The sequence below is a fragment of the Alligator sinensis genome, unplaced genomic scaffold, assembly GCF_000455745.1.
Source record: "Alligator sinensis unplaced genomic scaffold, ASM45574v1 scaffold274_1, whole genome shotgun sequence".
In the NCBI taxonomy this organism is placed as follows: Eukaryota; Metazoa; Chordata; order Crocodylia; family Alligatoridae; genus Alligator; species Alligator sinensis.
The window spans coordinates 1,582,979-1,595,129 of record NW_005842124.1 but is presented as its reverse complement, the minus strand read 5'-3'; the positions used below and the strand labels follow the sequence as shown (position 1 = coordinate 1,595,129).

Sequence of the window (12,151 nt, the reverse complement as noted above, 5' to 3'; positions counted from 1 at the left end):
AACCCTGGCTGCCAGGGGCTGCCAGCCCAGAGCTGCTCTACCCTGGCTCAGCATGCTGTGGAGGGGCTGGCTGGGGCATGAGGGTGCTCATTAACGACTCGTGCCTCCTGAGGCTGTGGGGGCATGGCAGCTGCCCACAGGCAGCAGCAGTGTCGGCAGTGGGGGCATGGTGGTGACAAGTGGGGACTGCCTGCAGGCAGCCGCGGTGACGTCAGTGGCGTAAGCAGGCTGAGCAGGGACCACCTAGACCACAGCAGTGTCGGTGGCGAGGGGGGCATCATGCATCACCTATGAGGGTAGCCCCGCACTGTAGCACGTTTGTGCCACAGCCAGCCTCAGTCACCATCTATACATGTGCTGCAACACATTAAATAACTCCACCTGAGAATACTTGTGTTGAGCAGTACCATCCTATGGCAGAGTTAATTAGTTTACTTTAGCCTAATAGCACTGCTCAAATAGATGGTAATGCTTTCCTGCAGAGCTAATTAGGCAACTGCAGTAAGTGTTTTGTGGAGATGCATCCACTGAAGATTTGTTAAATTCAGAGTGTGCTCCACCTAGTGGACATGGACAGTCAACAAAGTGGTGGCAATTGAAAATTTATTACTTACGACAGGCTATCTATACGTCTTAATAGAGCAGGCGTTTCTGGTGCTGAGTAAATGGATGCAAACTCAGGGAACAATCAAAGAAATGTAAGGGATGAAAGGTCAAGTATTTCTGCAGCATTTAGAGAGTGAATCTGTTTGTCCCATGGAGAAATAATTGAACGTTTTAATTGAACACCAGGAAGAATCAGCCTGGTGCCACCACCAGCCCCTGCCTGCAGTGGCAACCTGCTGTTGTCCCACATGCAGATCTGGGGGCACGCACCCCTGGGAAGAGCCCAACGCAACCCCCCCAGCCTGTAGCCCTCCCGGGGGGCATGGAGCAGCAAGAGGCATGCCATGCCTCCCCCGCACCCACTAACAGTTCTGTTGCAGCTGGCACCAGTCTCTCCCAGACCTGCTGCAGCGGGGGCTAGGGTGAGTGCAGATAAGCTGCGCCATGTCCTGCGCTGCCCAGCTCCACTTGCTGCCACTCCCCCCAGCCCCTGCTGCAGTGGCCCCAGGAGCAGCTGACACCAGCTGCCTGAACCACAGCACGGCGCAGCCCAGGAGCTGGGGTGGATGGGGATAGGCAGAGCCCAGGTGCAGGGAGACAGGAGGAGCACAGTGCAGCCCCAGGAATGACACCTCTCCCCCGGTCCATTCCTTAGGCTTAGCCTCACTCCCTCCCTACCTCACCGCCTGAGAACATATCCCTATCTGTTACAGCTGTCTGAAGCTTCAGTAGCTGACTCAGCAGTCGAATCTCCAAATCTGAATCAGCCGAATCGAATCAGGACAGCGATTCCAGTCACCGAGTTGAATCACTGTCCCTCGAATCAGCCGAATCTGAATCCAAAGAGCAGGCGTTTCTGGTGCTGAGTAAATGGATGCAAACTCAGGGAACAATCAAAGAAATGTAAGGGATGAAAGGTCAAGTATTTCTGCAGCATTTAGAGAGTGAATCTGTTTGTCCCATGGAGAAATAATTGAACGTTTTAATTGAACACCAGGAAGAATCAGCCTGGTGCCACCACCAGCCCCTGCCTGCAGTGGCAACCTGCTGTTGTCCCACATGCAGATCTGGGGGCACGCACCCCTGGGAAGAGCCCAACGCAACCCCCCCAGCCTGTAGCCCTCCCGGGGGGCATGGAGCAGCAAGAGGCATGCCATGCCTCCCCCGCACCCACTAACAGTTCTGTTGCAGCTGGCACCAGTCTCTCCCAGACCTGCTGCAGCGGGGGCTAGGGTGAGTGCAGATAAGCTGCGCCATGTCCTGCGCTGCCCAGCTCCACTTGCTGCCACTCCCCCCAGCCCCTGCTGCAGTGGCCCCAGGAGCAGCTGACACCAGCTGCCTGAACCACAGCACGGCGCAGCCCAGGAGCTGGGGTGGATGGGGATAGGCAGAGCCCAGGTGCAGGGAGACAGGAGGAGCACAGTGCAGCCCCAGGAATGACACCTCTCCCCCGGTCCATTCCTTAGGCTTAGCCTCACTCCCTCCCTACCTCACCGCCTGAGAACATATCCCTATCTGTTACAGCTGTCTGAAGCTTCAGTAGCTGACTCAGCAGTCGAATCTCCAAATCTGAATCAGCCGAATCGAATCAGGACAGCGATTCCAGTCACCGAGTTGAATCACTGTCCCTCGAATCAGCCGAATCTGAATCCAAATCAAATACTTGCTGCTTCGCACAGGCCTACCAAGCACATAGGGTTTCCTGGAAGCTTACTGGTATCTCCCTTAACATAGTCCCTCATAGAACTTCTGCTCCAGCCTGCAGATTCCCCGAAGGTTGTTGCAACTGTGACGGGATGACTATGGTTGGTTGCCACTGTCTATCCTAGGCACCTGCCACAGAAGCCAGGAGATGTGCCCTCCTTAAGAGGAAGTAAATATCCTCTCTCCAGTGCTAGCCAAACATATCACACACATCCATAATGATGTAGGGGTCTTTCTTTTAATTTGTAATACCTTATAAAAGAAAAACAGGAAGTGGACAGAGAACTGAAGTATACAACAACTTTGCAAGCATTGATTAAAATGTAGATTGTACTTAAATTTTGACAATAATCATTAATAAAATTATAAAGACTTCTGTCTAGAAGCCATATAAAACCATTCTTTTGATCAATTCTATCATGACGTGAAGAGCTGCATAAGAAATCTGTCAAGCTAGACAAAAAGTCAAAATTACCACTTCCTCACCAATGGTACATATCAGGAAAAATTATAGGACATTGCAGCTACATACAAGCTATAAAGAAGTAAACAAAATAGTCATTCCAGAAATCCTTTATCTAGAATTTCAAAGATCCTTGATAGTTTACTTAGAAACTTATGTTACCCTTGATCAAAGCAAGGCTTATCATAAGGGATTCAGAAGTGAAGTAAGTGCACATTTGACAGCATTTGTCACACCTTAGACATCATAAGAATTGGTTCTCATTCTTTTTAGATCCCCTAATACCCTGTGGCACCTTAGTGTTTAATGGAGAAATGTATGAAAAATCTGAGACACGAAATCTCCTTGTACTTCTTTGGCAATGTCCTCATCTATAGCAAAGATGTCAGGGATTTCTGTATGGAGTATATCAGGAAAGTTGTCAAAAGTCATCAGAAATGTAATATCAAATTATGACTAAATAAATGTAATTTAAGTGGGAGGTGAGTCATTGTAGAAGGATGCTATCAGCTGAGAGTTCTAAAATGGATCCAAAAGACATACCTGTTGCACAACCTTTGAAAGAAAAAGCCTCTTTTATGATGAGGGAAGTTAAATATTGGCTACATTCCCTATCCTATTACAAGGAATGTATAAGGATTTTTGACTGTGTGACTTCCTTTGCAATCCCAAATACCTCAGCTTAAAAAGTGTTCAGGGAAAACAACAGCTACCTGTCAGCCAGTCAGTGTAACCAAGGTAACTACACTAATGAGTTTTGGAACAACTGATTTATATCCCAGCCAATTCAATAATTTGGGCCTACCCAGATTTTTAACAACAGTTCTTTTTGCATACTGATACCTCAAATAAGGAGTTAGGGGTAAACCTATACCAGCATCGTGAGGAAAATCTCTGGGTGTCTGCCTAAGTATCCAGTACTCTAATGCTGAGAGAGAAGAGCTACAGTTTGCCTTCTGAGAAACTGGCATGTCTAGCTCTGCAGTAGACTTTAACATCAAGGTTCAGAGAATCTCTCTTCCACACACCATAATTTGCAATCTAGAGCAGTAGTGCTCAACCTTTCAGCCTCACGGGCCAGATGAGTGGTGTGGGGCCAGTCTGCAGACTGGATCCCTTGCAGGGATGGCACGTGGGGTTAGGCCCCACATGCCCAGATCAGGCCCAGCATGTTCATATCAGTCCCCATGCTGCCTGAGCCCAGCCTTGCACATTGGAATCCAGCCTCACACTGCCCTGCCCCAACACTGCCCCAGCCCCATGCACCCAATATAGTGCACAGTTCTGTGTTATCTGGCCCACCATGCTTCCCACAGAGTGTCAACTTGGAGAGCAGTAGCAATTAACACTGCCATCACTCTCACCTGGCAGGCCAAGTGATACAGCTCCATGGACTGGGCTGGCCTGTGGGCCAGGGGTTGGGCACCCTGATCTAGAATGGTGATAATTCATTACAAATATGAAATAACAATTATCTCAACTAAATCCTTACAGTTCTGGGTGGGTTTCAGACATTTCAGTTTGAATTTAACTGTAAAATATCCTGAGAAAGTGAACATTGATGCTATTATCCAGGAAACCCTTAAATATGGAGGTATACATGAGGGAAAGCACAGTAGAGTATGATCCTAAGAATGTTTGGGCAATTATTCAAGGAAGGAATGTGCAAAATAAGAGCCATGGAGAGAATTTTGCCAACTACATTTATTTTCCCCACTCTGAAAGCAAATGAGTGCAATATATCAAACCCAATAGCAAGAACAAATGTCCTGAGGTGATAATACAAGGCTAAGCAAGCCAATTTTTACAGTTAGAAGAATTAGAGCTAACAAATTGAGTTTGTAGGAAAGAAAAAGAGAATCTTATGAGGGCTGACAGTTTCCCTGCAAATGATTCCAACTGTATATTCATTCCAGTGGTACTGCGGGACAAGGCAACCTGTAGGAACCTGTAGGAAATGGTTTGCATGAGACAGAACCAGTAGTAATCATAGTCAGAGGCTAGGGTTGTTTGGTCTAAAACACAATAGGACATAGAACATTGTACCACAAGAGTCTGTAAAACTGTAAAGCAAAAAACATCAAACCTACCTGGCAGAGCAGGTCTGCAAAGTGTTACTGGTATTTCTACAACACCATTTGAAATACTTGCGTTGATCATGTTGATTTGGAGAAAAATAAAATGATTTGAACATAATCCAGTCATTATAGATAATTTCACAAAATTTGTGCAAACCTGCCATACAGCAAGTCAGTCTGGTAAAATATTGCTGAGAAAATACTCAGTGATTTCTGATATGACATTTGCGTTTCATGCAAAGGTACACTGCGGCCAAGGGAAAAAATGAAAACCACTTGTTTAAAAGCAGAATACACAGCTATGCAAAATTCTGAAGCAACTCTTTACTTTCCGCAAGCAAATCCATCTTGATTTAAATAAACATTACTCTTCATGCTCAGAACTCTAGAGAAACAGGAGCCAATCTGGCAGGAACTAAATAGTGGTTAATAAAGCAACAGTTTTCTTACTTCTCTTCTGTTTACTTATTTGGATTGAGGCCAGAGCATGAAGGTGTCACCTCCCAAACAGATGACGACTACTGAAAGAGCTGATGAAAGAATCATATTCGAACTATACAAAAAATCTAAAATTGGGTACTAGAAGAAGAAAGCAGAGCACTAGATTCGAAGTTTCAGTCTGGTGGTTACATAATAGCAAGGAATCTGTCAGGGAAGGAAGAGCAAGGAACACTTCAGGCATTTGGGAAGATGAGGTTTACATAGTCACAGTAAGAGAGAAAAAGAAAATGGTGTGGTGCAGGGGTGGGCAAAATGTGGCCTGCAGGCCAGATGTAGCCTGCCAGGCCATTCTATCCAGCCCACGGGGCCCCTAAAAATGTAGAAAATTAATATATATCTGCCCCTGGCTGCCTGTCATGCGACCCTCAATGGCTTGCCAAAACTCAGTAAGCCACCCTCCACCCGAAATAATTGCCCACCCCTGGTGTGGTGTGTGAGGTAAAACCAAAAACAGAGCAGAAGAAGGATAATTCCCTGCAATCTGTTAATGCCTTGTGATTTTATTATATCCAAGCAACAAAGATAAGAGCCAGCCAAGGGCAGAAACATTTCCAAAGTAAAGGGAACATCTTTGCAGAAAAGAATGAAGGTATCATCAAATGTTCTGAAGGATCCGGAAAGCTCAATAGAGAGGGATTTTAGAATTGTGTCAATTGATTAGTTGACCCAGTTGGCCATCATCAAGAAAAAACATTCTACCAGGATAAACAAGGACATTACTATATCTTGAAGTGAGAAAAATCATTATTGCCCCCCTGCCATATGGAGAAATATGGAAGCTACTTACCTCAAATTCTATGTTAATGATTCAATTTCATAACATTCAGAAGCAGACACAGATCAACCAATCATCAGGAAATGAGAATATGTCAGTTCAAAAGAGGTACCATCATTTGTAGGAAACTCTCAAACACAATTAGCAAGGGGTATGTGCAGACGTTACGTTTAGTTTCATAGTTTCATAGTAGTTAGGGGTCAGAAGGGACCTGAATAGATCATCTAGTCTAAACCCCCTCCACTGGTTGGAGCACACGCTGGGATCACATGACCCCAGACAGGTGTTCATCCAACCTCTTTTTTAATTTATCCAAGGTAGGAGCAAGAACCACTTCCCTAGAAAATTGGTTCCAGATCCTAGCTACCCTGATAGCAAAATAGTGCCTCCTAATCTCTAACCTGAACCGATTCTATAGCAGCTTCTGGCCATTGTTCCTCATCACCCCAGGTGCTGCTGGGGAGAATGGGGCTCTTCCTATTTGCTGCTGATCTCCCCTAACAAGTTTGTAGGCAGCCACCAAATCCCCCTTAGCCTCTGCTTGCTGAGGCTGAACAGGTTCAGGTCCCTGAGCCTGTCTTCATAGGGCCTGCCCTTTTGCCCTCCAACCAAGTGGGTGGCCCTCCTCTGAACCCTCTCAAGGCAGGCCACGTCCTTCTTAAAGTGTGGTGCCCAAAACTGGACACAGTACTCCAGTTGAGGCCTGACCAATGTCACGTAGAGGGGGAGTATCACCTCTCTGGACTGATTTGAGATGCATCTTTGGATGCATGACAAGGTATGGCTGGCTTTGCTGGCTGCAGTCTGGCATTGGCGGCTCATGTTCATCTTGGAGTCAATAATGACTCTAAGATCCCTTTCCGCCTCTGTGCTCACAAGGGGGGAGCTCCCCAGCTTGTATGTATGCTGTGGATTCCTTCTCCCCAGGTGCAGCACCCTGCATTTATCTACATTGAACCCCATCCTATTATCATCTGCCCACCTCTGTAGTCTCTCTAAGTCTAATTGCAGCCTCTCTCTCCCTTCGAGCGTGCCTACCTCTCCCCACATCTTGGGGTCATCGGCAAACTTGGACAACGTATTTTCCACCCCCTCGTCCAAGTCACTAATGAAGATGTTGAACAGTGTAGGCCCCAGGACCGAGCCCTGAGGGGCCCCACTGTTCACATCCTGCCAGGTCGAGTATGACCCATCCACCACCACTCGTTTAGATTAACCTAATTAGGGTTACGTTGATCTAAATGCCAATCTGTGCAGATGTTCAGGAGGCTTAAATCAGGCCAAAAATAGTGGGTCTCAGCTACATTGGTTCACCTAAGTAAGTGAACTAATTTAGATCGTGAATGGGTTAGCCCAATATATTGAATGTCTGGGAGCACAGTCCTGAGGCTGGGAAAGCCTAGCCGCTTGCCCCAGTCGCAGGGTTGCTCTCTTCCTACCGTGCTGACCCTGATTGGGTTATTTTTAGTCCCCAGATCCCTCTATCCCCAGACTGACAACCCCACACTGTAACCTCCCCCCTCCCCCTCACAGACTCACCATCCCCAATCCTGCCAACCCCCACCTAGACCTGCCAACCGCCTCCCCACCCCCCATGGACCTGCTAGCCCTCCCAATCCCACCTGCTCCTCCTTCCACCATGAGTTACTTACATTTGGTTCCCAGCACAGCTCTCAGCACCAGAAAACCTCTGCACACCACTCCTGATTTGCAATCACTCAGTTTAAAACAAGCCATGTAATCATAGACTAGGTGCAGCGAATTTCTGCACAAGCCCCGGAATATGAAGACCTAAAGCAATGCTGACATACAAGTGAGCTGTATGTCAATTGTCCCAAACTGTCCAGGATAATACTAATTTTGTGTTACCGAATGTGACTTTGTTTCACATTTGGAAAGTGATACACCTAGCTCCCATTTGGTATAACAGGGGTTCTCAGTGGGTAAGCAGAGGTATTACAAGTGGAGTACAAGCACAGGTATGTGTGTGTGTTGTGGGGGGAGGGGGTATGACAATTGTTAGTTCTCCAAGTATTCCTATGCGGCCAGGCAGTGTCATGCTGAAATCCTGCAGTGTTTTATGTGGGTAAATTAGCTCTACTAAGTGGCAGAGCTAATTAACCCATCTACAGCACTGCACTGTACATTATTCTGTTTCCTAGAACCAAAACTTGTTCATCTTTCCAATGATTATTTCAAGTGAATCTCCGCCCTCAGATACAGCAAGAGGCTGATGGATGACAAAAAATTATTATTCATGTTAACTGGAGGCAATGCACACACTGGCACACAAACATTTCTAATACATCCAAGCACAGGATCCTACCTACCACCACAGTGGAGAGAACCATGTGGTTGTAGGGTCTCTCCATAGTTCTCTTTCTGATCATCATCATCTGCTGTTACTCCCTGTTAAATCTTCCTTTATATTCTTTTAATTATATATTTTAAAGAAAGTTGACTGCAACAGAACACAATTTCCTTAATTTCTGATTGGTTACTTTTAATTTTCCTTATTCTGGATCAATGAGGGAGCACCTGTCCAAACAAGCTCACTCGATAGCAATCCTTGAAGTGTGTTAGATTCTAACTTTCTGGGAATATACAGTTTCTAGCAAGAAGCAATTTCTTGTCTCTCTTGACTTGACCTGAATACTGAGAATCTTTCTCAGCTTCTCTCATCAAATATATTTAGTGGTCACAGTGATTGGTACAGAAGTTCCCTTGCACTTTAATCCATTTATGCCTACACCAGAAGCTTGTCATGAATTTAGACACTGGCAATACATGCACGTACTATTGAATCATAATTCATTCAGTGACAAAATATTGAGTAAATGTAGGACTGTAGATAATGTTCTCCTCATTCAGGAGATTTAAGTCTGACACCCCCTTTCTGCCTGCAGTCTTACCAACAAGTACACAGAGCAGGGTGTTTCTCAGGAGATAGGGGCTTAAAAATGAATTTCATCTGGGTAATGAGAGCTTGGCTAAGCATTCCTCTTAGTTCTGCTTTAGTCCTGCTACTTTATCCTTTAGTCCTGCTACTAGACATGAGTAACCAGACTGCCATACATCAGTGCATTCATCAATGCAAGTCTAGGATCCCCTGCAGTCCCTGCTTAGCTCTACACTTTTTCATCTGTTTGTATATGTTCAGGGCTTTACCCCAATACTGTGGAGGGTAAAGCCCCACAGGGAACATCTTTCCTAATGTCAGCGCACTGATGAGCAATAGTACATGTCATCACATTGACATGCATGTCTCTCCAACACTGCTTCCTGGATGGCTCACATTTATGACATCTGAAATTGAACTTAGTTTTCCTCCTGTCTTCTCCATTCTTCTGTTCCATTACTACTGATGATGCAACCACCCTTCTCATCTTATGTCCTCCAAAGCTTGATTCCTCCATAGCTTGTTTTCTGTCTGTTTACCCAAGTTTTGTCATTTATTTATCATAGTCATCTCTGAATACCTCCCAAAGATCGGCAAACAACATTTACAAATGTTGTCCCAGGGAGGGTTTTCTTTACCTTCCCCAAGTCAATCAAGTAAATATTTGCTTGTTGTTCAAGCTTTTATTTCGTCCATCTTCCTTTTGCTTACTCATGCTCACTCAAACTTTCTTTTTGCCTTCATGTTTCTTTACACTTCTCTTCAACCCTTTTTATTACTTTGCTGGCTGTAACTGTGGATCTGAGAAAACCAAGTCACAGGCAAGCCAAAGCCAAGTTAGACACACACACTTTTCAGAAGATTGTGAGCTTAATAGTGATTCTGAAGTCCTGCTCTCATGAGCATCCTCCTCGATATAACTCTGTAGTTTCTGAGGCATGTAGCTTCCAGTAGACGTAGTTATCTGAGAAAGGGGTCTTTTCCTGGTCAACGCTACATAGTTCTGCCAGCAGAAAAATCAATGAAACTATGACTGTGTTCACTCTCACCCCTTCATTCTGCCACAGAGGAACACCAGCTCTGCAAGTGACAGAAGGCTACTGCCATTACCTGACAGCAGACAGAAGGTGCGTGTAAATGTATCTGCTTTCTGCTGGCTGCTGTGTCCCCTCTAACAACTGGTGTCTCGCAGGGGGACTTGTGCTCCCTGCCAGCACAGCTGCTGAAGTGGAGCCATGTGACTCTGACAGGAGTTATATGTGGCTGCTAGAAGCCATGCAAGTGTGTATATACTCTGGCAGCCTCCCTGTGGCTACTGCTGTCTGCAACCACAAGCCTTGCAACATAGGCCAGTCCTTTCTCTGAGATACTTACTGCCAATTCCATAGCTTTAAATTTGACTAGGTATTCCAAGCTCTTTAACAGCAGAATCCTCCAGCCCAGTTATAATGAATTGCAGCAATCTAGCCTGTAGGCCATAGATGTGTGAATCATCGTGACAGGATGGGACACAGACATTTAAGTAGACCCAAGTGGAAGACAGCATGTTGCAGCTGCAGAAATTTGGGACTCCCGCAGTAATGAAGAGTCCAAAGGAACCACAAAGCTTCAAACTGAATTAACTTTCTGAGGCTAGATTACCTTAAGGAAAGATTATCTTTCAACAATGAATGCTTAGTTTTTTTAAATATCATACTCCATGTGAAACTATGTGAGCATCATATATTTTTTTCATTGCATTTCTAAGTTCTTTTTTACTTTTTCCCCAGCATTCACTGGAACAACTTTCCTTTGTTCTTCTGATTAGACCATTTCTCCAAATCACTTCTGAGCCTGAACTGACCTCCAACAAAGATTAAACCTAAGCAGCAGAGACCTGCACTGGAAGCTTCTATTGGTATAACTTTTGATAGCTGCCAACAGTGCACAATTGGCTGCGTTTACTAGTGATATCCAGGAGAGTGTCATTGCGAAGCGGCAGTGAAGCCTGGACAAGTATCCCATTGTCTCTTCACTGCTACCAGTAAGCACACTTCCTTATTTCTACAGTACATTATGAGATCCCAGCATTGTGCTTGTGGTATTTGTAGTTGCTCAGAATCCAGGTCCCATGGTTTCCTTTCTTTTATGTCATAATATTCCCCAGGGTCATTAAACTGACATTAAATGGCAGGTCAGGAATGGTACGTGATGCTTGCATGTTCAAGCTTTTTGAAAAGCTGCAAGTCAGAATAATTTAACACAGCAGTTCCCAAACTCTGACAGATTGTGCACCTCCAATTTAAAATGAAGTACCACCAGCACATACCTTAAGTACCACCAGCTCATTTTTCAGTTCAACCTTAAATACCACCAGTAATTTTTTGTCATATAGAGTAATTATAATAAATCTGTTAATGGTACCACTGACAGGTTGTCTGCGTACCACTGATGGTACCCGTACCACAGATTGGGAACTGATGATCTAGCACATGAACAATGGTGGAGTTGCAATGCCAGTAGTGATTCTGAGGGGCCCAGTCTACCAGGCTATGAAATCATTCTCTGGACACTGAACAACAGCAAGGAGCAACTTAAGCAGGGGCTGGATGAAATGCTGTTGGCAGGAGGAGGAGAAGGGCAAAGCTTTTGATTTTGAAGAACCAGACAGACGAGCAATAACGAGTCCCTAGAGACACTATATGACTGGGGAAAGTCTCGCAACCCCCCTGAAGAGTGTGCCATAGTAGTGCAGCATACTGTACTCATAACCTTCTCTGTGGACTTGGATAGATATAGATTGTATAGGTGCAGAAACTCTCCCCTGATATGTTCTCATGCTTCCAAGTGCTCAGGCATCATGGAAGAGGAAACAGCTCAAGTTAAAAGCAAATTGTTAATAAGTAGGGTGGGGAACAGAGCCAGAGATTAAAGGGAGAAGTGTGGAAGGTAGTACTAGGGGAGGGATTAGAGGACAGGGATAATGCAGTATGCATTGCCAAATTTACTAGAAATAGGCAAAAAAAGGTTGATACATCACCAGACAAAATCCTAAAGAAGACATTTGTTCAGGGTGGCTTGATGTCACCCTACACCCCATATCCAGTACACTTGTTACATCATCTGGAATAGATGGTTGGTTTTCA

At 45.2% G+C, this 12,151-nt stretch overlaps 1 long non-coding RNA gene across 1 annotated transcript in view; it reads left to right on the top strand.

Annotated features, from left to right (window-relative positions):
• LOC102371479 overlaps positions 1-12,151 on the top strand; it is a 16,668-nt gene that overhangs the window by 4,154 nt on the left and 363 nt on the right. The window contains exon 3 of the long non-coding RNA XR_001358119.2: positions 10,796-11,049. This is a non-coding gene — a long non-coding RNA (uncharacterized LOC102371479). The remainder of the gene's footprint in view (positions 1-10,795; positions 11,050-12,151) is intronic.